This window comes from Podarcis erhardii (genome assembly GCF_964252035.2).
Source record: "Podarcis erhardii genome assembly, chromosome: 5".
Classification (NCBI taxonomy): Eukaryota; Metazoa; Chordata; class Lepidosauria; order Squamata; family Lacertidae; genus Podarcis; species Podarcis erhardii.
The window spans coordinates 28,332,401-28,359,431 of NC_138509.1; the positions used below are offsets into that span (position 1 = coordinate 28,332,401).

General features: G+C 40.9%; 1 long non-coding RNA gene across 1 annotated transcript in view; it reads left to right on the forward strand.

Annotated features, from left to right (window-relative positions):
* Positions 1-27,031, forward strand: part of LOC309342496 — a 578,273-nt gene that overhangs the window by 261,155 nt on the left and 290,087 nt on the right. The window lies entirely within an intron of this gene.

Sequence of the window (27,031 nt, forward strand, 5' to 3'; positions counted from 1 at the left end):
GATGTTGGCAAAGAGTGAAATCTACGCAACAGCTGCTGTCTAAAGTAAAACTTTATATGCTGAACTGTCTTGTGCTGAAGAATCCAGCATTCTCCTTTCATGATGTGCATACATTTAGCTTGGCAGGTGGCATCATTTGAGCCCAGGGAGGTGTGCTTGGGAGAGGGAGAGGTGAACAGCTCTTTGATAGGTATATAAAATAGCATCCACATAAGCATCCTTCATGTAGCTTGAGATCTCTTAAATTAGTTATGTGGTACCAATACGAGGGTAGGTTTCTGTAAGTATATGTACATGGCACTTCATGTATATTGCATTAAGCATTATAAGTGAAAAACAGTTGTGGAAATGGCTTTGTTTTCTTTCCAAAGTAAACAGTCTGTCTTATCCTACATAGTCAATAGTGCTTTGGACTCCTGCAGAGGATAATTTCCTAGATGCAAAAAGTCTAGAGATGTAGGATAATGTATTCCTCTAGTCTCATTGGTTTGCTGTGTGTGCAGTTTGATACAAAAATGTTAGAAAGCAATTTCAAGTCACATCGCAAACTTGCAGGTACTGTTCTCAGAATGCCAGGCAGGCAGCTGTGCAGGTTTCAACCCAGCCAGAATCAATTTCTTGCCAGGCACATCTTGATTCTTCTCTCTCAGAACCAGATTTACACTGGAGAGTAGAGGACAGAAAAGATGCAATTCATGGATGGGAACCAATCGTTCAGCTAATGAAAACTGAAAAATGCACTGGGGAATAACACTGAACTCTTTACTTGTAAGATCTGGCTAAAGTTCCACATCCTCCAAGATTATTTGTATAGGCGACTTTGAAATGTTGGTTTCCTTGTTTCTCATCAATCCAGTCTTTAATTCATAATAATAATACCTTTATTGTCACTGTACAACCTGTGTACAGTGAAATTAAACAAGCCTCCCTCCCCCCCGCAAACACTCAATCTCTTATCGAGCAACACACCACCTCGCAAGTCAATTTTGCGATGTTATTTTCCGTTCAACAGCCTAACAGCCCATGGATAGAAGCTATATTTTAGCCTGTTGGTATGGCTGATTATACTTCTATATCTCCTGCCCGAGGGTAGAAGATTAAAGAGGTGATGGCTGGGGTGTGAGTCATCCCTGAGAATTTTTCTCGCTCTCCTAAGGCAACAATCCCTTGTGATGTCATCTAGCGGACTCGAGGGACAGCCCATGATATCATGCACTGTATTCACCACCCTCTGTACAGACTTTCTGTTTGTGGCTGTCAGGCCAGCATACCACACTGTGATACAATATGAAAGGACTTTTTCTATTGTGGAACAGTAAAGGAAGTTAGTTCATCAGTTGTTTAACATTATTCTTTCGCAAGACCCTGAGGAAATGGAGTCTCTGTTGGGCCTTTCTGACCACCCGAGTTATGTTTATTTTCCAAGTGAGGTCCTCACTAAGGTAAACTCCCAGGAATTTAAAAGAGGAGACAGTTCAGTTCTCCACATAAGCACAGGAATTTGTGAGGGTTTTTTTTAAAAAAAAATAAATAAAAATAAGGACAATGGTGTGGGAAAGAGCTATCCCCCTCTCCCAGCTCAGTGGCCCCAATCCATCTCACCCCTCCTTGAGTGGCTACTGTTAATCTTCTTTTGTAAGTGGGAGATCACTCCAGTCACTATATTTTCAACTGAGCTGCATTTGCAAATGTACCTACAGGATCATTTACACTCTTGAGGCAAATTCTATAAAAGTGTTTGCTTTTCTCTTGTTGAGAAGCTGCACAATTTGAATCTCTGGGAGTGAGGAATCAGTGCTGTTCCATAGAACTGGAGTCTGTAACATGAAAATATTTTCCATATTTTTTTAATAAAAAAATTGTTCATTTGTTTAAAAGCAGAAGAAGAAAGAGAAGCCAAAAACATTTGCTTTATAGCATTTTTATTTATCTAATTAGGCTGCTATGAGCTAAAACTTTGGAGGAATATTCTTTTTTATTTCCATGAACGTTGGCCCTGGCTGAGCATCTTAGATATCATTCTTGGCATTTGCTTGAAAGTGTTAACAGTTTGAACAGATGGATCCATGCCTGACTCTCTTGGCTGGTTTCCAGATTCATGGGGAAAGGGTGTAACAGGGACATCAGCTCCTATCATACGGACCAAGTCTGCTCAGAAGTTTCTCTATATTAAGGTTTCAGAGTTCGTGGAGATTTTTTTGGCATTTTAATATTCCCAGCAGGGGATTTCATCAAGAATAGGATTTTTAGGGCTATCACTCAACCGGGAAATCAACACCTATTAGGGGCCTAAACATATGGGAGGATGCTACTTTATAAAGATTTCAAACTGGGTTAGGCACGTTGTGAGAAATATCATGCTCATTTCTAAGTTTTCTGTATGAAACAGGTTAGTGGACCTTGAGCCTCTTGAAATGCATTTACAGTGTGATTAAAGATACAGTCCAGTTTTTGATAAGGACATGCACCAGATTTGGCTGAGGGCCAAGCCAAATGGGAGAGTTAGGGGGCCTCAGACAAGTCAGGTACACATAGCTACAGACTGCTGTGAGTCAGGTTGGATTGGCCCAAAACAATCCATGGCTGTCAAGGAGTGCAGCATTAAGCAGGAAGTTGTGGCAGGCAGGCAGGAAACCACAGGAAAAGGCTGAGACCTACCAGACTGGCAGTTGCATCTTCCCTGCAGAATTTAGGCTGAACACCATGTCTCTCCTTCTTGCTTGATGCCTTGCCCTGCAGGATCAATAGCTTTGCTCAACAGCTGTTGAGTGGAGGCATCAATCCGGTGAGTTGCGGGTGCTGCTTTGCAGAACCACACAGGATCAGATCCTCCGGTTTATCCTCACTTGGTAATACACATGATTACATCCCATACAAAGAAACTCTATCACTTCCAATTATGAGCAGAATTACCACTTGGCACAATTAGGCCAGGATAATTTTGTAGTCACTGCATTTTAAAATATTCCCTCACTGCATTTTAAAACATCCTAAGGAGGAATGATGACAGCGATATATTCTCTGGATCAAAGTCTGATTTCCCTTGGATGACAGTGTGTCGCTAGATTGACGTACCGAAGCATTTTATTCTATCACATGCGGATGCTTTTGAGCCATTCTAGAGGCAAGAATTTTCAATGCTGTGGATCTCAAAATAAGTTATGAGCTGTATGATTACAAAAGCAGAGTGAGCTAAATTATTAAACAATTATTGAAAAATAAGCATTCTCCATGAGTAGTCACTTTTATGTATGAGCTCTTGCTGATAAATGTATTCTTGCCTGTGAGGTTTTGTTTTAAGAAACAATCAGTGAATTAAATTAATACCGCTGGTTTCTAAACAGAAATACATGAATTAATGCTTCCATTACAGCCTGTTTAGGCTGTGATGCAATCCCATTTCCTGTGGGTTTTATGAATGCAACCACCAGGGGCAGGATATTTAATATCATAGAGATTTGCACAGCAAAATGTCTCTCAGGATGTCTCGGTGGTTGACTTTTGTTAATGTTCTAGGTCTCACTGATGCCTGGATGTGGGTTGGAAAATGATTTTTTCAGCCAGATCTACCTGAGTAACTCTAGCTCTTCCCCAAAAAATGTAGATTGGCTTATAAATTCATATATTCATACTGCAAGCCAATTAATGGTTCTCTCTGGGGTGGAGATGGTGGGACCTGGCTGAGCAGTTGTACAAAATATTTTGTCCGCTGTTTGTTTTACTGTTTTAATGTCACATTGATTTTGCTGGGATGGGGTGAGCCTGTGCTCGGCCTGTACCATGCAAGGTCATGAACTGGAGTGATGGCTCTGAATCCAGTGTGGCTTTATACCAGCACGGGGGGGGGGGGGGGGCTTGCTGCCTGTTTCTGCTTTGCCACTAGTGTACTATGTGAAAGAGGAGCTTGCATGAATCTCCTGCTGGAGAAGCATATGAGCTGTAGTGCACCAGGACAATAGAGGCATGACTTTCCCTTTTTGTATGTTCCCTGGAAAATAAATAGAAGTCATTCAGTTTGCTCCCCCTGATTTTGTGTAATGTGTGATGCCTTTGTTACATTGATTTAGTTTAGAACACAAATGCAGTCACTAATGACGCTTGAGGAAAGAGTAACAGCCTGACCTACAAATCAATCTGAAATACTTGGATTGACTTCTGTTGGACTAAATTGTCTTGAATTCACATGCTCTCTCTCAATTGGTTCAGGAATCAGGCTGCCCGATATGACTTTGCAAAGGGGGCCTTGCAGATGACTTGAAGCCATAATGCAGCCTTATGCGTAGCATATAGCACTTGGCCTGCCCATTTCTACTCACACTCGGTTGTCACTGCAAGCAGGCTGATAAAGTGTTGCGTATGCCAACAACACAGCTTATAGATTCTGTTTCTTGGTATCAATGCACCGTAGGTTATTTTCTGCCTCCTCAAGTAAAGTCAAGCATAGCAAAACTAATAATTACGGTACATTTCTACATCTTGGAGCATCTGAGAAGGGCTATTGAAGTTGCCCTTGGGGAGGGAGGAGAAATCCATAAGGAGACAATTATGAAAGGGTTTGTATGAGTGAGTTGAAACGCGCCACATTGTTGAAAAGTAATTTAGCTTCCCAGCAAGCTGAATCCTTCTCATGTTTTGAGCCTAAGTGATCAATCAAGCAAAGCTGTGCTTGTTCCCTTCTGAAGATAGCTATGAATATTGTGTTTTTCAGCTGTGTCTTTTTGAAAACACAATACCTGAAACATTTGTACTAGAGAGAGTTAGTCAAAAGGTTAATTGTTTCTATCAGATTTTGAACGTTGTGGAACATCCAGGTTTTCTTTTGCTAGCATCTCTTGGCAAAGCCAGGTATTTTGCTCACCTTTTAAATTAGCAAAATACTGTATACTCTTGAGCTCACAAAACAACACTACACGATTCGCTTTTTTCCTGAAGGCTCTAGAGACCCCTCAGATGCTCATTGGAAATTCTGGATCTTTTGAGTTGTCCTCCACTTAAATTGCCATTCCAGATATGTGAGCCTGTGCATGGCAAGGCTGCTCAAATCAAGGCTGAAATAAATCATTGGTGAAGGCAACAAGAGTTTCTGTTAAGCATCTCATTAGCTCTACATGCAGGCCTGGAGACTTCAAATAGTAGTCAGTGAACAAACTGGAAAACAGCAGACCTGAAAAGACTGGAAAACAGCAGACCTGAAAAGACTGTCATTGGAAAAGAAAGAAGAAAAGAACATTTGAATAAACAAGTATTAGGATTGTTCCTTCTTAGCAACACGAAGCACCAAAAGCATCATAAATGGTGGATTTGGTTAGGGAAGATTGCCCAGAAGGGAATGTGTCCCTTGAGTTGAAGAAGGTTCCCAGTCCCTGCTCCTTCTGGCAGTGAGGGAAGAAACAAGCTCCCTGCAGCTTTTCCTTCTCTGGTTTATGATTGAAGCTAAGCGGCCCTTGCCAATATTTTATTCACAGCAGACAGGGGGTTCAACTTCTGAGTGGCTCTTATATAGGGTTGCCATATTTCAAAAAGGGAAAAATCCCGACACAAAAGTTGTTGAGCTTTTATTTGCCAAAATCTCGACTTCCGACACGCGTTGCCATACATTTCACTCAGGCTATTGGTTCATCTAACTCAGAATAGTCTATCCCGACCAACAGTTCTCCAAGGTTTCAGAAACAGGACATTCCAGTCCCAGCTGGAGATCCCAGAGATTGAACCTGAGGCGTTCTGCATGCAAAACAGATGCTGTACCTCTCATGGTTCCCTTTATGCCCTCTGATTCAGCCAAGAGTGGGGAGCGCTTGAGGACTCAGAGTGGAGGAGGGGAGTTGAGGCTATACAGTGGAACCTGCATCATTAAGCTGCTGCCACCTGACAAGGCAGACGACTCCAGGGCTACCCTTTCCTAGCCTGTGGAGGATGGGGGGGGGCAGCTTGCTGTGACAGAGCAAGAGCATTCAAAGGACAAGAGAAGAGAAGAGCAGGCCAGGTGGAGTGCTCAACTTCAGGCCATGAATTCATGCAGGGAGAGGGAACTTTCCCTGCCTCTGGACAGGTAGGTGGGGAAACTTGCTGGAACAACTTAACAACTCCCGTGCAGTTTTGGACCTCTTCTACTTCATGTTGTTGGACTGGGTATACTGTAAATGCCTTGTAAGCAGACCTGTACTAGATTCTGCCAGCCACTGAGTTTGTACTGTAAATTGCTACAACAAAAGTTTTCCATACAGGTAAGCGCCTCTGTAATCCCGTCTTGGGCAGGAGCCAGGAGAGTCCCACGGAGCTACAACCATTCCCTATCAGGAAGCGGGGCAGCCATCTTTTCATCTGAACTGACTTCTTGTCAGGAATGGTTCCAGACTTTTTTAAAACAGCAGCTGCTGTGCTTTCAAGCCTCTCCAGGCTGCTAGAACAAAAACAGTTTAAAAAGAAATCAAAACTTAAAAGGCATGTGCTGATGAATTTGTAAATTCCTAATTTTGCTTTGTTTTCACACATTATTATTTTTTTAAATAATCTACAGGTGTGTAGCTTGAAATGGCATTGAATAGATTTAACCCTGTTCACATGTTAAATCAGCATGGATTGACATGAGCTGATCCATCCCTCCATGCAAGTAAACCCCATTCAACACAATGGGACTTACAAATAAACTTGTGTAGGCTTGCATTGCAAATGGTTATTGGCGAGACTGTTGAAGAAGACTTGCGTGAAATATTGGTTGTCTTGAGATCTTGGGAGGCATTCCCATCATATGAACAAAGTTACCCCACCGTGATAATTTTCATGATTGGATAAAAGACTTGCATTTGAAAGGCGCCTAAGGAACGTAACTGCTGATTTTCCTCTGCCATTTTCCACTTCGGTGTCTGACTTTCATATGCCAACAAAGCCAGACTCGCTTCAGACAGTTTGGGTTGTTTACAAGTTCTTCATGCTGATTTCTGTGATGCTTTGAGAGAAGAATAGCTCCATGATGCCTGTTGCTATTGATTTCATTCAAATGAAAACAAAGGACAACATGGGGAAAAGACACTTCAGAGGAAAGCAGACGATCCTGGCCTATGAATAAAAAAGTGCATGTCTGAAATGTTCTTCACCTTAAGAGAACAGAGGCGGGGAATTCTTCTGAAATATTTAGATTTTAAAATATGTTTGCCAAGGATTCCTGCCATAAAGAGCCTGTCATAAGAGTAACTCAGTCATGAAACTTAAATACAAAAAACAAAGCAAAAAAAACCCTTCTGCACAGAAAATGTCAGGAAAGAGGGTTCCAGGGCTGCCTTCCCATTTCTGTCAGGGGGGAATTTTTGTCAGATTGAATGTTGCATATGTTGCTCAGCAACCTCCTGAGGGGCACATGGCAGTGACAGACAGGGTCAGAGACAAAAGTAAGCAAACAATGTGCATTTACCTTTGTATATAGGTTTCCGGGGGCCACTAGGTGGCGCATCGGAAGATGGCTGACAATAACATCTCTCCGACCCACACGAGGTAATTTGGAGGCTATGATGCGGGTAATTAGCCTCCTTAACCCCCCCAGGATTGTGGGGGGGACGGCCCTTGCCTGCTGTGCCCTATACCAGCCCCAAATTTGTGGGGGTGGGGGCACTAGGCACAAAGCCCTCCTGTGGGATTCCGGCACTCCTGGACACCGTCCCTGATCCGCGCCGCTAGTTGCAAGAATCTTCAAAAGAAACAATTTGGACAAGATAAATTGCACATACTTCAAGGAAAAAGGGGGAGTAAAGACTGCTGACAGAAGAGATCTCAGATAACACGACAAGAATAAAATATGAGAAGATATGTCAAGATACGGTACGACAAATGACTGAGGGGGGAGGGGGAAAAACCTGCCTTTCCTTTTTTTATGTGATTAAACAAGAATCCCCTCCCCTAACGAGTCAGAAATTAAGGACTTTATATATATATATATATATATATATATATATATATATATATATATATATATATATAAAAAAAATTTTGGATACAAATGCACAAATAATAAACAACCTTACTTATATCATAACGTGGTTTCATCACTTCTTTAGACGCCCTCACGTCTCCCGCTCCCATTTACATCGTTAAAAGGTTTTTCCAAGCAAATTATCAACTTGTTTACGATCTTATATCCACTCATTTAAATATAATCTAGCAATTCTCCAAAAGGTTTATGTTTTCTTTAATCTCACTTATCATCAAATTCAAATCTAATTTAGTGGTGGCCAATTTTTTATAATCTAGCATCCTTCTTAACATTCAACCAAATTACAATGTTTTTGTAAATACGTCTTAAATTTCTTCCAGTCTTCCTCAATCCTCTCTTCTCCCAGGTCTCGGATTCTGCCAGTCATCTCGGCCAGTTGCATATAGTCCATCAGCTGCATCTGCCACTCTTCCAGTGTGGGTAGATCTTGAGTTTTCCAGTTCTTAGCGATGAGTATCCTTGCTGCCGTTGTTGCATACATAAAAAATGTTCGGTTCTTCTTTAGCACCTTCTGGCCGACAATACCCAGAAGGAAGGCCTCTGGTTTCTTAGTGAAGGTATACTTAAATACCTTTTTCAACTCATTATATATCATTTCCCAGAAGGCCTTCACTTTAGGGCATGTCCACCAGAGGTGAAAGAATGTTCCTTCATTTTCTTTACATTTCCAACATTTATTATCAGACGAATGGTATATTTTGGCAAGTTTAACTGGGGTCATGTACCATCTATATATCATTTTCATTACATTTTCCTTCAGAGCATTACATGCGGTGAAGTTCAGCCCAGTGGTCCACAACCTTTCCCAGTCCTCAAACATAATGTTATGCCCAATGTCCTGTGCCCACTTTATCATAGCCGATTTAACCATTTCGTCTTGTGTATTCCATTTTAACAGCAAGTTATACATTCTAGATAGTACCTTAGTCTTTGGTTCTAACAATTCTGTTTCCAACTTCGATTTCTCCACCTGGAACCCTAACTTTTTGTCATTTCTAAAGACTTCTTTAATCCGAGCGTAATGTAACCAGTCTCGCACTTTATCCTTCATTTTCTCCAAACTCTGCAATTTCCAATTGTCTCCATCTTTTTCTAATATTTCCCAATATTTTGGCCATTTGGCCTCCATATTGGGTCTTTTTCGGGCCTTAGCTTCCAGAGGCGAAAGCCACCTCGGAGTCTTGTTTTCCAATAAGTCTTTGTATTTTGTCCAGACATTAAATACTGCTTTCCTAACAATATGGTTCTTAAAGGCCTTATTGATCTTAACCTTGTCGTACCATAAGTATGCATGCCAACCAAAAGCATTGTTAAAACCTTCCAAATCCAGTACGTCAGTGTCTTCGAGAAGTAGCCAGTCTTTTAGCCAGCAGAAAGCTGCGGCTTCATAGTACAACTTTAAGTCTGGCAGGGCAAAGCCCCCTCTTTCTTTCACGTCAGTTAATATCTTAAACTTAATTCTGGGCTTTTTGCCCTACCAGACAAATTTAGAAATATCTTTCTGCCACTTCCGGAAGCACTCCGTCTTGTCCACAATCTGTAATGTTTGAAACAAAAACAACATCTTTGGCAATACATTCATCTTAATAGCAGCAATTCGGCCTAACAGAGAAAGCTTCAATTTTGTCCAACTGTCCAAGTCTCTCTTAATTTCAGTCCAACATTTTTAATAATTATCCTTAAATAGACTCAGATTTTTTGCTGTTATATTCACCCCTAGGTATTTTACTTTTTTAACCACAGTTAGTTCTGTTTCCCTCTGAAACCGTTCTGACTCTGTATCTGTCAAATTTTCCCCCAGCACCTTGGTTTTCTGTTTATTTAATTTAAATCCCGCTACCCGACCAAAGTCTTGTATCAGTTGCAATACTCTTTTCGTACTAGATTCCGGCTCCTGCAAAGTCAAAACTAGGTCATCTGCAAAGGCTTTAAGTTTATATTGTTTCGCTCCGACCTGGATCCCTTCCACCAACCGGTCCCCTCTGATCATATTCAAGAGCACCTCCAGAACCGAAATAAATAACAGAGGGGAGATCGGGCAGCCTTGTCGTGTTCCTTTTTCAATTTTAAACTCTTCCGTAACCACATTGTTAACTATCAATTTAGCCTTTTGTTCTGAATATATTGCATCAATCCCATTCTCAAAACCCCGTCCCACTCCCATTTCTTTTAGATTTCCCTTCATAAATTTCCAAGAGATATTATCAAAGGCCTTCTCCGCATCTATAAAAATTAACACTGCTTTTGTATTTATGTCTGTTTGCAAAAGTTCCAAAATGTCAATAATGTTCCTTGTATTAGCAAACATGTGTCTACCTGGGAGAAAGCCTGCTTGGTCTTTATGGATTACTTCGTTTAAAACTCTTTTAAATCTGCTTGCCAAGACGTCTGCAAATATTTTGTAATCCACATTTAAAAGGGAAATGGGACGATAGTTCTTGAGTTGTGTCTTTTTCAGTTTCCAATTTTGGTATCAATGTGATGAAAGCTTCCTTCCACGATTCCGGCGCCCTCTTCCCCTCTATAATTTCGTTGCAGACCTCCATCATTGGTTGGATCAAGTAGTCTTTTAATGTCTTATAATACTTGGAGGTCAGGCCGTCTGGCCCTGGAGATTTGCCCAGTTGCATGTTCTGAATGGCTTGTTCAATCTCTTGTCGTGTTATTTTGTTATTCAGGATTAATCTGTTTTTTTGTGACAACTTTGTTAGTTCATTTCTTTCCAAAAATTGTTTAATCTCAACCTCGTCTTGCGGCCCCTGAGTATATAATTTTTTGAAATATCTCTGGAAGCACTTTCTGATTTCCATGGGGTTCTGAATGTTTCTTCCTTCAATTTCTAGATTTGTAACTGTATTTAATTTTTGTCTCTTCTTCAACTGCCACGCAAGCAGTTTCCCACATTTATTCGCCGATTCAAAAGTTTTTTGTTTCATTAATTTAATCTTCCACTCTATTTCCTGATTTATCAGTTTAGAATATTGTGCTTGGTAAAGTTTAATTTCTCTCAGAATCAGCTGTGACTTCGGGTTTGATCTTAACTTCTTCTCCAATTCTTTGATTTTCTGCAAGATCTTGTCTTTCCTTTCATTTTGTGTCCTTTTCTTTACAGCGTTCTGTTGTATCAAGAACCCCCTCATCACAGCTTTGCTTGCGTCCCAGATAGTTCTTTTTTCCACCGTAGTGTTCATATTTATCTCAAAATAATCCTTCAAAGCTTTTTGGGCCTTCTTAATAATCTCCTGATCTCTAAACAAGTTGTCATTCATCTTCCATCTAAAGGAACCGGTTGGCAGTAGTGTCATGTCCATCTTCAGTGCATTATGGTCGGAGCAGGTCTTTGGGCAGATTTCCACTTTTCTGACCTTGGGTGCCAGACCTCTAGTTATCCATATTTGGTCGATTCTTGTCCAAGTCAGCTGGGCTTCAGAGAAGAATGTTCCCTCTCTTCCCAGGGGGTTCTTGGTTCTCCAAATGTCAATCCAGTCCATATTGTCTGTCATTTCAAAAAAAGTCTTTGGTAGTCTGCCGTCTTTTGTAACATTTTGGCTTTGTGACTTATCCATTTTGTGACTTAGTCGATACGACCCCATTCATATCTCCCATCATAATGATGTTGTTGTAGTCCAGATAATCTAGCATAATCTCATGCAACTTCTTGTAAAATTCCGATTTCCCGTCATTTGGTGCATAAATTCCTAGTATCAAAATCTTTTCTCCTTGATGTTGTATCTCAATTGCTAGAATTCTTCCATGTTCATCTTTAAATAAAAATTTAGGTGACAGGCTCTCTTTTGCATATATCACCACCCCTCGCTTATTTACTCTGTCCGAAGATATAAATTCTTGACCAAGTCTTTTATTTATTAACACCTTTCTGTGGAGCCTAGTCACATGTGTTTCTTGTAAGCAAATAATGTCCAATTGTTCTTTTTTTAATATATGAAAAATTTTCCTCCTTTTTTCCGGGATGTTACAACCATTAATATTCCAACTCAAAAGTTGCAGAGACTTGCCTGCTGTGCCCTATACCAGCCCCGAATTTGTGGGGGTGGGGGCACTAGGCACAAAGCCCTCCTGTGGGATTCCGGCACTCCTGGACGCCGTCCCTGATCCGCGCCGCTAGTTGCAAGAATCTTCAAAAGAAACAATTTGGACAAGATAAATTGCACATACTTCAAGGAAAAAGGGGGAGTAAAGACTGCTGACAGAAGAGATCTCTGATAACACGACAAGAATAAAATATGAGAAGATATGTCAAGATACGGTACGACAAATCACTGAGGGGGGAGGGGGGGAAACCTGCCTTTCCTTTTTTTATGTGATTAAACAAGAATCCCCTCCCCTAACGAGTCAGAAATTAAGGACTTAAGCTGTGGATTTAAGGCTGTGTGGAGATAAACTTTCGAACCAAAGCAATGTTTCAAGACGAAGCTGGAAAGCTAAGAGTTTTGGAATGACGCAGTTAAAAATGCCGTCGCCATTTTGGGAGGCATTGTTGGAGCTCTTGGGTCTGGGAGGAGAAAGAGAGAAAGAGAGAAATCAACTTCTCGGTGGGACTTAAGAGTGACAAATGCCTAATTTATGATGGAAAGAGCGATGTTATCTACGAAGGAGATATATGGAAACCATCTGGACTTAGTTTGGAGGAACGGGAAATCCACACAGGATTATTATATTTGCTTATCGGCTTAAGGAGACTAACAGAAGAGATCGTAAAGGAAAAAGAGAAATTATATGAACAAGATATGATGTGGAAACACCAAGATAAGACTGGATAGAATTATGAACTTTGTTTGGACTGATTGGGACTGATTTGGACATTAACGCAGTAATAAGAAGATGATCTGAATCCCCCTTTGGATCTTGAAGTATGGGTTCCCCCAACAAAATTTAAAAATTTGGCTTTGTAATTTGGAATTTATGCGATGTGATTTAATTTGATGTGATTGGCCAGTTAATAAAAATTATTTTTTTTAAAAAAAGTATATAGGTTAGTTTCCACATACACTTGTACACTCCTCTCTATCCTCCATTCAGGCCAGCAAGAAGCATTTTCAGCATTCAAGGACATTCAAGGAGTGTGCAGCACTTGGCCCAGTAAGTGGTGTGGCCAGGTGAGAGGAAGTGTGATGCGGAGGGGGATGGCCAGAAGAAAAGCCTAAGGGCCAGATAGGGAAACCTGGAGGTTCACGTTTGATCCCTGAGCCTCAGGTTCTCCAATCCTGCCGTAGAGTTCATAAGTAGGACCTGAGTGTTGAATACTTCTGTTCAAGATGGCAGCCAACCAGCCATGTCCCTTTCCCAGGACACTCTATTCCATCTTCAAACCTGGTTTTTGTTTTTCTTTCAGCAGTTGGTTGCCATTCTGTGCCCACTAAGCATGTACCACCCTGATTCAACTGTTGGGAGGGCTTGTTTATTATTTAAAGTATTCTTACCCCACTCTTCAGCTGGAAAGGCCCACGGTATGGCTTACATTAAATCAATAAAATAAAATGGTCCCTATCCACAGTTTGTAATCTAAAAGACACAAATGACTGAGGGGGGGAAAGTATTGAGGAGGGCAGAGAAAAGCATTCAAACTTGGACACCAGTTCTTAAAGTTATATAATAGTTTTGTACCCTGCTATGTAAATGGTAACAAAAACAATAAAACGTTTTCTGAATCCACACAAACACAACATTTTAAGAACAATTGACAGCTGATATGAGAAGCAGCTAAAATGTCAGTGGATGCAGCTTGTCAAAAAATGAAATGTAACAATTGATGATATCTAAGAAGCTAATTAAAGAAATAAATAAAAAGGACAATGAAAAGCAAATGGGGGCATGCCCCATGTTTCTTTGATTGATTGAGCCTGTGTTGAGCTTTAAAATCAACTCTCAATACCAGTGTGTGTGAGAGAGAGAGAAAGAGAATGGGAGGGAAAATCCAGCTTTACAAGGCTGTGGAAAAATATCCTGGAGAAAAGCCCCACTCCCTTTTCGAAAAGTTCTTCCAACAATACAAAATTTTAAAGTGAAGAGACTAGTTTTTATGTTGTTATATTGTTGGATAGTTGCAAGAGAGCATTGCTGGGGTTAGGAAGGATCTATCCATATTATATCTTGGAGGAGAGATGGCTGTAGTATTTGTCTGGTAAGAGAATACTGGAGAATCCTGGGACTCAGCTGCATTAGTTTTTAAAAAAGTGTCTTAAATGTGTTACAACACTGTGACACCAGATGGCGCTGTGGAGTTCTATCTTTTGGCAATGTGATTTCCCATTATAAGGTTTACAAGGCGTTTTTCTGTAACTTTTTTTGATGTGTCTAGATCCAGGCCTTGTTCTGTTTATCCTAATGGCAACAAGAGTTGTCAAGGCTCAGATGTATCAATGGGAAGTAGTGATAGTTCTTACGTTCCTACTTGGCTGTTTGCCAGCTTGCTTTATCATTTGTTCTGTTTCCAATTAAATTTTGTGTGTTCTCACATGAAGATAGCCTTAATAGGCAAGGCAGGCTCAAGACATTTTGCTGCCTGAGGTTAAGAGCAGAATGGCTCCAGGGACCCATGTTCTTGTAACTGCCTCTTTGTGATCTAGAAGCTGGTCTAGAAACTTCACCAGCAAGTGTGTTAACTGAGACCAGGCATTATAAATGTAAACAGTTGGGACGAATCAGTTAATTCCATTTTCACTCCGTTTCTCACTTTTCCAATCCTAAATTCAGTTCTCCACATTTCCACATCGGTTTGCAATTACTATTTTTAAAAGCCTGATGAAATTTCTCCTAATAAATAATTTTTGTGTGCAGTTTTGGCTAAATAATAAACATTTCTGCAAATGAGTTTTCCTAACACATTTTGGTATGTTATTTTCACTACTACAGGCATTTCTGTTCACATTTCTGTCCAATATGTATATTTTTGCTTTGAGGTTTTTTCCTACAGTCAAGCGGTATATAAATCTTATGAGATAAATAAAAATAAAAATTTATATTTTCATGGCCAATGGTCAGGGGGGATGGAGGTTGTTTTCCAGACACTCCAGGCTGGGGAAGGTTGCTCTGGAGTGTCTGAAGCAGCTGAATTGCAGCTGGAAACTTAAAAATCCCGTTTCTAAAAATTGTTATTGGCCTTTATTTGCAAAAAGGAAAAAAAAAGCCAGTAACCAGGGGGATTTGGGGGGGGGGGGTGCCATCCTGAAGAATTGTACAGCAAGTTCTATTAATTTGTACTTTAAAAAAAACAACAACCTAACTTTGTGTGGTAGGTTTTGAAACTTCTCCTGTTTAGCGATGCATTTAAATTAGATCTGCACTCCCTGTATCCTAATTTGCATTATGACTCCTTGTCAAGAACACCAAGACAAATCTGCTTCAGCATTGATATGAACCCTATTTGCAGACAAGGGGACCCTTCAGCGAAGGTCATAGAGACATTGATTTACAGAGACAGTTGATTAATCAGAAAATGAAAAATAACATGCCATTGTTTTGAAAGAGATGACGGCATGAACAACCTCTAGATAAAAGAATATGGGAGGAGATAGGTTAAATGGTTAATGATGAACTAATACGAATATGAAGTCCTGTCGATTCTTTAGCTTAGGAAATACATTCACCCAGCTGCACATTCTTTAGGAAGTAGTAAATGCAGACAGAATTGGACATTGCAAGATCTGGCTCTTCAGAAAGGGCTGCTTTGTACTTCCCTTTTTTAAAGTGCCCTTATGACATATTGAAGATGGTCATCTCTAGTTTAAATGACTCTTCTCACTTTTAATTATTGTGCATGCGCCACTCTTTATCCAACAGGATCGATTCTTCTTCTTATGCTATCAGAAGTGGCTTTTTGGTAATGTCTCTTCACCACAAAAGGAAAAATGGGGCTTAGCGGGAGATTAACTAGCTACAACTTTATGATGGATGTCTGCTCGAGAGCTTATTAGATTCAAGTCATACTGTCCTAACCTTGAACCCGGTGCAAGTAACCTGACCTTTCTCATAAAAAGGTAGGAAGCTGCCATTGCAAGCCACCTGCATAGATGTGTGACCCTTAAGATCCACTGCCATTTTAACCACCAAAGTTGCGCTGAGTTTCTGAAGTCGATTTAAAACCACAGATTTCCCAGCCTACCCCAACTTGCTATACTTGTATAAAGCTTCACTGAGGGAATGCTTACGTGGACCCAGTAGATGCTGCAGCAGCTCTTCCCATGGTGTTACTCTCCTGATGCTGTTGGAATGCAACTCCCATCAGCCCCAACCAGCATGCTAAGTTGGTAGGGATGATGGAAGTTGTAGTCCAACAACATCTGGAGGTCAAAAGGCTGCGGAAGGCTGTGCCATAGTATGTAGATGCCTGATTTCCCCCTCCCAGATCTGGCATTAAGCTCATTCTACATTGTGATAAACCCTCCAGAAAAATGAACTTTTACTTCTTTTGTTGCCATAGGTTTGAGTACATGGATTTACTCTGGGTCCTCTAAACCAGATCCAGAAAAAGCTACGAAGCTCATGCTTCTTCTCCCATTTTTAACCACTGAATCAGAGCAAACAGCTAATGGGTTTTCCATAGGTTGCTGTTTGTTCTGATTTAGCACTAAAGAGCAGGTTTTCTGGTGGGAAGTGGTGGGACAAAGGCAAAACTGCTCGTGCCCATGCCTAGAAAGTGGAGGACAAGTGGGGAATGGCTCAGACTCATGCTTTCTAGGCACAGGACAATCAAAAGTGTGGACGAGCGCTGTGGTCTGGCTGCTTCATTGGGTCATGACACTTAAAGAAAGGACTCGCTCTTTTACATTATGATTTTGGCTGTTGCCATGTTTACTGGGAAAGGTGGTGGTACTGTTCATTTTTATTACAGTGGTGCTGTTTTCTATTTTTTATTTGACCTGAAGAATTATATGGATGTGTTTCTGTTGCTTTTATGCCTTACTGACTGCCCTGAAGGCTTTGGGGGGGGGTGTTTTACTTCAAATTTTATAATAAAGAAATGAAAGTTGTTTGCCACTGCTAATTTAAGAAGGAGGAATAAACATGAAAGTGACAATCACAAAGTGCACCCCTTCTCCAATTGTCGCATCTGTGTCTGCAGGATTAAAGTTGAGATAGATTGCAGATGTTCAATGTTTCATAGGGAGCTACATGTACAGTTCATAAGAACAGGCGGGTCTGAAATTCCAGATGCCACTAGCTATGTAACTTGCCAGTAAGGAATACATACCCACCAGGATAGATAGACAGAGAGACAGACAGACAGAGGACTCTGTGTCGGCTCTTTTTGAGCAAGAGAAAAATGCAGTCGAATGTAAGGTGCATCTGTTCTGCATCTACATTGCTGTTCAATTCCTGCACTTCTCCCGGCAACTTCATTGGTACTGACTACCCATCTTGTAATTAATTATATGGGTTTGGTCGTGTGGAGTTGATTTCTAAAGCAGCTCATCTATCACTCGAACTCCGCTGTAGCTTTTTGTTGGGTGGAGATGGGGGGAAACAGGAGGTCTGTGCAAAAATGTTTCTTCCCAACAGCCCTGAAGCTATCTCCTGTTGCAGGCCAAAATGTGGTTTATGGGTGCAGTGTTCTGAAGACTGGAGCAGAAGTAAATTTTATCAGGGGGTTTAACCAGAGGTTGTTGACGTGGCTCTGACATGCTGAAAAAGAAATATAAGAGACCATATACATCTTGTCCCCTTTTGACATGCCCAATAAATATCCCATCGCTGCTCTTACACATCTTCCTGGTAATCATTGCAACTGTTCTGGAGCTTTTGACACTTTGCTGACCAGGTTAGTGTTGCTACTCAAGTGCAATATGTGCTCTGCATGATTCTGTGCAGAACTGCATTTGTTTGTTTTTAAACAACTTTTTTCACTTTAAAGTTATAAACACATGCTTTTCTAGTTCTCTTTACAACTTATAATAATAAACTTCAGATTGCATCCAGACTTGAGCAACCCATTAGTGATTGATGCTTAGGAAGAATGAGTGAGGAAGTAGTGTTGGCAAGTAACCTTGGTGAGAGCCATGGATATGCTGAGATGTCTGCTATTGGCGGGAAATAAATGCTTAGACAAAAGATGTTCAGAGGGTTGGAGAGTATGGATCTCTGGGTAAGAAAGCTAAACCAGGGCTGAGGAAACCACAACCTGTGGGCCAGATAGGACCCCTGACGCAACTGAATGCAGCTTGTGGTGTTGCTGGCAGCCCATCCTGTCCCCATTGTCCTTCAGAAGGCAGCAAGGGAAGCTGAGTTGCTGCTGTCACCAAGAAAGGTGTGCCCTGTTTCTTTTATGGAGGTGGTATCGGGAAGCAAGCTGAGAGATGGAGGAACTGAATGTTTCATGAGCCTTGTATCCCTTGCGCTTGCTGGCCATGGAGTGATTTGGGGCATGCAGGCTTCATCAGGCTTAAGGCTCCATGGGAAGTGAATTAATGAGCTTTAGAAAAATGGTGGAATGAAGTTATATGGCTTTGGCAGAAATGTTATAAGGAACTAGGTACAGATAGATTGTTAATGTATTAAAGGGAAAAAAATAAGGTTAGAATATGTTAAAATTAATTACAGGACAGAAAACAGAGGAAGATGGAAAGGAATTGCTGAAACAGTTAATTGAAGTGGAATACAAAAAGGGAGGCGTGAGGAAGTCAATGAAACAAGTGAATGAAAGCTAAGATTGAAAATATTGGAAGTGTTTTTAATTGTTTTTGTTTTGCTTTGTTAATTCAATGTTTTACGTAGTGCTTTTGTTTTTGTATTGTATTATATTGATTTGTTTTAATTTTCTTTCTTTCTTTTTGTAATCTTTAAACTCTTAATAAATATTATTATTTTTTTAAAAAGGCTCCATGGGAAGTGGACACAGTGGTGACCAACAGGCCCACCAGCTATGGAGTACTTTGAGATGAGCTTCATCAGTGGGCAGGCCACTAGCATAGGTGTGCCATGTTGCCTCCAGCATGGAGGATGGCACATTTGCTCTGCAAAAAAAGAAAGCAATGAGTGTATCTATCTCTCTCCCTTCACTCCACCACTTCCTGAGAAAGAATGTTTCTTCTGTGTTCTGCTAAAGTCTCACCCCAAATAATAAAAAGAGCACAGGAAGAGCATTCTTTTCAGCCAAATGTCTTCAAGATATCAAAGCAATCATCTCTGTTTTTGACAACCAACAATGGATATTCAGAGGTGTCTTTCTTTGGAACATGGAGATTCAGAGGAATACAGTGTTCAAAGAGCAATGGAGGAACATATTGGCCATAGCCCATAGTAGTTGGTAGAGATTGTTTAATCCCCAAATTGGTGACAATCCTTACATCTTGCGGCATCCCAGGACAAAATGATACTTTGAGGGTCTTGAGCTTGGGTGGGGGGAGCACTAAAAAGTGTATGTAATGATGATGATTGAGGTCTGTACAATTCTGCGTGGTGTGAAGAAAATTAGCATAATTATTTATGTTTTATTTCATTTCCCCCTCCCACCCACTTTTGGCTCTGCCCACTGTTGACTGCAATCCCCAGGACTGGCCTTATCATTAGGCAGAGTGAGACAACTGCATCAGGCAGCTGATGTTGAGTATTGTGAAAGAGTAGCAAATTGTTAATGATTTAATTTGTTATTACGGTATTTGTAATGTGAGGGAGAGGCACTTGTTGTTGTTTTTTTTGGTTTTTTTTTGTTTTGCCTGAGGTGCCAAAATAACCCACACAGCTTTGGATACTATGTACCTTGTCATGTGTGTGTTTTTGGTGGGAGACTATTTGCTGTTCTGCCCCAGGTAACAAAATGTTTCAGATCTGATTGATATTTCCTGGGCGTCAGTGGATGGAGTTGGGTGTGTGTCCACACACACACAATCTCTTTTCTGGAGACTGATAAAGATACTGTACCTTTAAGAGAAGAGGAATTTTACCTTTGTGGCTTCTGCTGTCATGGCAGCAGAATGACATTGACATTGTCAACCCTAATGGGGCATCAAGAAATGGGATGAATTTCACATATTGATTTGAATCAAGCAGCCTGGTCTTTGTCTGTAGGCCCCAGACACATAGCAATCAGACACAGGGAGACAAGAAAAAACTCGCAAGGATTCCTGAAACCTCTGCTTTCCAGAGGTGATGATAGCTGAATTTTATTGCAGGCCAGAATACATGATTGCCAACCACATATCAATGAGAACTGTCATGCAGTAAAAAGCTCAAGGGATAGGATGCTAAGAAGAAGGAACCGAGAACTCTTTTAAACTTTGTTCTACCTATCAATAAAACTACAGACAAACATAATTCACGTGTGACAATACCTTCATAATCCCTCTAGTATTTTGGGTATAGTTAAAATAAGAATCTCTGTATCCGTTTCATCATCTTTGACACTTGATTTGGAAAGGACTAGATACTTAGGAGCTTTATTGGTAAGCATTCAGTAAACAAGTGTGGATGTTTCTGTCTTTTCTTGGAATGTTGGCAGTTGTGCATCGATGTATCTTGTCATATTGGGAATTGCAGCTCCTAGTATCATCCGTGGCTGAGAACTCTTTGAAAACTCAGCTGCCCCCAGCCAAACACACTCAGGAACAAGGGAGGGTTTTAAAATTAGGGAGAGTGGATGACAGAAATGGAAAGAACTGAAATTGACAGATCTTTCCATCCCCAACACACAAACACATTCTATGGTGCATGGAGTTAAGCAAGGGACATTATCAAAGTTCTTGGATACATTCTAGTGGAGAGAAGCTCTCAAGGAAGACAGGGACTAGGGCTGGTGTGGGATGGGATGTGGCCTGGGGTTGAGAATGGGGTCTAGGGAGAGTCACGAAGGTTGAATGGCCCAAAGTGCCATATTTGGCCTTTGGCAGGAGGTTCTCCACTCAGTTTAGAGCGAAAATAGCTGACCATCCATCTGCTTGGCCAGTTGGTCTGGTCATGCACTTCCTAGCAATCAAGGAGAATTACACTGACCAGGGTTTAACATTCAGGGATTGGGGGAGCAGCCTGCCAAATCAGCCTGACCAGTGGATGTGGATGTGCAGAATCTGGTTTTGCATTCTGAGCAGGCAAAAAAGAAAAAGAAAAGAAAAGTAGAAGAAGCTAAAAAAATCCCTTTTATGTGCTGGTTGAGGGATACCCTTCAATTTGCTATGTAGAACAATGATCAATGTTCCAAATTAGTTAATAGTGAACTTTGGTGGCATCTCTAGTTTTAAAACAGAAATGGTCAAGCAGATCATTTCAAATGCCGCAGGAAAACGAAGCGAAATACAGTGTTGGTTCTTTTTCTGTATCTAAATGGCCCTGACCTAAAACTCCCCATAAATTAAGCCACCAAAGAGCCATGCATAACCAACCAGATATTCTGCCAACTCCACGAAAGGGCTCAATGGGATCCCATCATTTACTGTAAAAAGCATCAGAGAACTAATTGCACAGCTAAAAAAGGAATCAGCGGGTTGCAAGAAGTCATTACTCACCCCAGCAATACACCTTGTAAATTATTAGCACATTTAAGCAAAGCTTCTTGCGCTGGTACTGTGATGGTGACCTGCTGCCAGACTCTGATCTTTTGTAACAAATCACCGGCAGACAAATGTGCTTTCCGTTCAAGAGGCACCAGGAGCTTGCACGACATGGAGAGATTAAAAACAACTCTAAGAACAAAAAGCTGGGTTGCAGGAAAGGCTGGATGCTCTCAAGGATAGTGAGAAGCAGATTCCTCCAGTCAGGAGACCTCCTCTACCAGCTTGGAACATGTGACACTGCCTTGTCACCCAGTCGGTGGCCCATTTAGCCCTGTAACACAATGGCATGTCTGAAGACATACAGTATATGTCATATGCAAAGGTACTGTCTCCTACCAAAGAGACAATGGCTCTAATCCAAAGGAAATTCATTGTACTTATCCTGTTGAAAGCAATGGGACATGTTGTGACTAATTTATATAGGCATTTCTGTCAGTTGTAGCTAACTTAGGTATTTGAATCAGGAGTGGTCTTTTATTCCCGTTTTATGATTCATCTGATTGGTGGAGCATTTTAGGTAAATCCTGAAAGGGGGAAAGAGAAGGTGCAACAAATTTGTGCCATTTCAGAGGACAGGGGGAAAGGTCTTACAATTGCAGGGGGGGCTTGTTACATCCCACAGTTCTGGAAATGGAGTCATGCTGGGCAGGAAAGAATGGACTTGAAGGTCAGACCTCCAGGGCTGAAGCTGTCGGGGAGGAGGCAATTCCATTTCATGGGGGTGCAGAATTGTGGCCCATTGAAGTTAATGAAATTTCAGTGGGTTCATTAATTTCAGTAGGTCTACTCTGAGTAACACTTAGTTGACTACCACTCCTTTTCCCCATCCCCAAAGTTCGTAATGCAACAACAAAAGAATACATTATTAGATGAACAATGTACAGGCCTTTCCAAAAAGCAAAACAAAAACGAACTCCATAGCTGGTTTTTGAGCCAGATGATTTCCTCGCATTTGCTTTTTGTGGATTTGTGCGGCCAAATCCTATACTGGAAATTTATGGATTTCATTTCTAAAATAAACTGCTGGGTTGGGTGGATGTCACTCTGGTTTGCTTGTGTTGTCTCCGTTCCAGAAAAGTCTTGGCTGTTATTTTCCAAACATCGCTTAGTAACACATCCAGCGTTTAGAACCAGCCGCTGAAAATAAATCGTCTTTTTCCTCTCTTGATATCCAGCTAATTTGATTCAGTCCCATTATTTAAATATGGCATTATATACACCTCCTAGTCTCATTCCTTTCCCTAACAGAATTGCTAGGCTTAGCAATAGCTAAGGTACAGCAGCCTTGTCTATATTGCTAACACAATGTAATTTTCACCAGCTATGTTATGCAGTGTGCCTTTGTTAATGCTGTCAAGTCTGATTGCTTCTCCCACACAGATGTCCTTTTTAGAATGTACTTGAACTTCTGAGCCATTTCCAAATTGCTCCAATCAAACTCTTTCTTTTGGAAAACAGCCCTTTTGGAGGATATGAACTGACGTGCCTATGGTCTATGTGCTTTCGCCCATGCAACCAGCCCATTTGAGCATAATGGGGGAAACTCTGATGATGATATCAATGCTAAAGCACCTCCATTAATTGCAAACAGATGCCAGAAAGGTGGTTTTTCATAATGCATGGATATAAAACTGGGTCCAGAAAGCATAATGAAACAATTCAGCCAATTTGGTAATTCTGATTTAATGAGAATATACCTATTTGCATTTGGCCGCTACTGCTAAGTACCTTCCTCATCTTGACAATGTCCTGTGATGCTTCAGGGGTGGGGTATGGAACAATGCAGGATGTATACAAATAATTCTGCAGATCACCAGAAAAGGAAAAACTGTAAGGCCCAATCTGAGTCGGTGCTAGAATGCATGCCTTACATGGAGGTTTCCTAAACCAGAATCCATAATGTATGTTGCATACCCTCCAGCATTTCTCCGGTGAAAATAGGAATGTCCTTTTTAATAATAATAATAATAATAATAATAATAATAATAATAATAATAATAATAATTTTATTATTTATACTCCACCCATCTGACCGAGTTGCCCCAGCCACTCTGGGCAGCTTCCAACATATATAAAAGCATACTAAAATATTAAACATTTAAAAACTTCCCCATACATGGCTGCCTTCAGATGTCTTCTAAAGGTTGTATAGTTACTTATCTCCTTGGCTTGGGGGTCGCATAACTCCAACATTTCTCCGATGAAAATAGGGACATCCTAAGGAAAAGCAGGACATTCCGGGATCAAATCAGAAACCAGGACGGCTTCTGAAAATCTGAGACTGTCCCTCCCTGGAAAATAGGGAAACTTGGAGGGTCTGATGTTGCTGTACAGGCAGAAAGTACTGCTGTGCTGACCTGGGAGTAGCAGAAGGTTCCTCTGATTTCATACTGGGATGGAGAACCTTTTCCTGCCTGACAGTGACATTCCCTTGTGGGCAACTTTCTGTGAGCCACACGCAGTGGATAGGGCTGGAGCCAAAAATAGACACAGCAACAAGCTTTTTTGTACAGTAGGCTACAATCCAAATGTCATCGGTCCCTAAACACTCACACACATATATGCAAGTGCACACACACTTCTCCATCCATCTTCCACCCAGGTGAGCAAGAAGCACTATCACTGTTCAAAACAAAAGCATTAAAAAAAGACATGGATCAGGGGGTTTGGCCTGGGGCAGATAGTGGCCCGAAAAGCCACATTTGGTCTGCAGGGTTCCCCCCACTCTTTTATATCATGCATGGCCAGTCCAGAGGCTTCGTCTTACCTGCCAACCATGAGGTCCCTTGCTACACAGTTTTATTCTGTTGTTCTGTTCCGGAAAAAAGCTCTGAGCACCCACATGCCTGAATCCTCTGAGATTAAATCCTATGAGGTTCCCAGTACAGGATCTGGAGTCCCTGCCAATAGTTTCATTCTGTACAGAAAGGATCCACTCCTATCTGCAAATTTTTATTTTATGGTGTCATCACTGTAAACAACTCCATGTCAATGGGCCAGCTTTAGTGAATGCTGTCTGTGTCCCAGTGCGAAACAGACAAATTTATATTCCTCCCCCCAGCTTCTTCAAATTTCTATGTTTAAGAAACACAGCAGATTTGACTGAATTTAGCTTTCTTGCATTCTTAACTGCACCAGTCCTAAATATATCATTTCCTGCGGCACAATGCTGCCTGCAATATAGAAAACAATGAGGCATGGCTATAAAAGTTGCTTCCATCTGCACATTATAGTACTAAAGCGCTTTAAAAACTCCCACCCGCTATATACAAAATGATGCTACGGAGTGTTCTTTAGCCTGGTACGAGCATCAGAACAGTTGGTACTTCCTCCCCCAATCCTATGCCAGTCAATCAATGTTTCATTTTTCAATAGCCTTGTTGGAAAGGCTAGATACAGCAGAGTTGCCAACCTTAATTCATCAAGTATCTTATCTGTGTCTAGGAACAAGCTCCTGTAGGTGATGAGGGTTTACATAGAGCATCCATCTTACATTATTGTTCATTTCTGAATCATTGGCAGGCTGCCATAGATGGTGTCCATTGATTCGGCAGTCTCTTGTCCTTCCTGCAAGGTTAAATACAACGGCATCTCTCTTTCAGTCTCCAGCAGGAGGCCAATTCCCATTGCAGACGGCAGGAGGAAGCCTTTTTCTACCACCAGCTCTTTTGTTGTTTGCAATCTTCTTTCTCAGTGTGTGTGTGTGTGTGTGTGCGCGCGCACACGCTGAATTGGCAGCAGGAAGATTACCTTTTAATTACTTGAAAGGCAGTAGGGTGGAATAATATCACAATATTTTTTCCCCTTCAATATGGTGCTGTGATATGCCACTACTTCCTAGTTCCTTGCATGGGGAAAATAGACTGTGAAAACATATTAACTATCCTTACAGTTTCTTCATGCTGGTAATAGTTCTGTTTCAAAGAGGTCAATAAAACATTTTCTCCTTTCACTGGAATTATTATCTTTTTCTTAGGGAAATGTTTTGGCTCTTAAAAAAAACAAGATCGTTCACAAACTTAAAAGTATCACTATCTGTTGTGTGTAATTTCACACCGTAAAATAATGATTAATCACACATTCTTCCCAGCCACCCTCATCAGACAGTTTCTTGCTTTTCAAATCTTAAGTTCAGTTCTCCACATTTTCCTGTAATTTTTTTTTAACTCATGAAACTTTTTCAGCATTTTAGCTCAAATTTCTCCTGTACACACTTTAGTGTGCACTTTTGCCTCATATACATCTTTTTGCAAAGCAAATTTCCACGAAATAATGCATTTTCGCATGTTGTTTTCACGGATATGTGTATTTTTATGTACTTTTATCCCATTACATGCACCAGCTGCTTTGAGACCCATATGAGATGGAAAACAGAGTCATTTTTAAAAAATAAAATACTTTTTTATGCCCCTTACTTGTCAGGAGAACTGCATTGCAAAATCTGGAGAGATGTCAGTTTCAAAGGTCATCTATGGTTTGGTTCTCATATTGTTTTGGAAAGAAAAGAGCAGATTAAGCAGGCTTGCCTTTAAAACCAAACTAAGTAAAAAAATTTCCCCAATCTGTATTCTGGCTTAGCATCTCAGTCTGAGTAAACCCATTACTCAGGCACAGACTGCTACTGTTCTCCTGCAGCCTGGATCCTAGTTGCTTTCCTGGATCAACTATTAACTTGATTCCAGTTTGCCAGGCCCAATGAATTTCAGCTCTGAACAGATCTCAAGCCTAATTTGCAAGCTGTGTTTGTTTCTAACTCAAGGCAGCTGGTGTGTCCATAGTCCATTGTTCTGCATAGAGCGCTTCAAGCACATGGAACTCTCACTTTCTATTTGCTTTGTGTCATCCATCTAGAAAACGGATGACATAATTAGCTGTATCCTGTGATAATGGACCACAGTCAAGGCCCGAGTTCACTGAGCATAAGTCATCAATGTACATTTAAAGTACCCATTTGACTTGCACTGAGAGAACTTTATCAGCCTCCTTTTTCTTCTGATTCTTCCTCTGTCAGTTCATTTGACAGTCCATTTTGCTGCTTATGGAACATGTTGACTCCCCTTGCCATAACTTCTCTAAATCTGAGTCAGAAGGTTCAGGAAAAGTGAAAGGTGCTTCTAGAATGTCAGAAATGTAGGTGTTCACAATTGAAAGTGGATTATAACCTTCTATTGCCCCAGTGCAGCAAAGCCACTTAAAGAGGGGGGGGGGCTTTTCCAGTTAGGAAGGCTATGGAGAAATGCCCTGAAAAATTAAGGAGAAAACATGTAAACACCCTGCAAGCAAATCCAAATGAATGTTCATGGCTGTATAACCTCCCCACAAACAAATGGAGAAGATGAACAGAGCAAATGTTTAAAAAAGAACAAAGATAGTCTAACTTCTGTGTAGGTTTTGTGCAAACAAATCAGGATGGATGCACAATACACAGGCCACCTGGATGAGCCTGAAATCATTTGGAAACCTGCGTTTTCATCAGCACATTAGTCCAGGAGCTGCAGATCATAATGGTTTGAATTTCCAAAGATCAAACTCCTGAAGGATCATA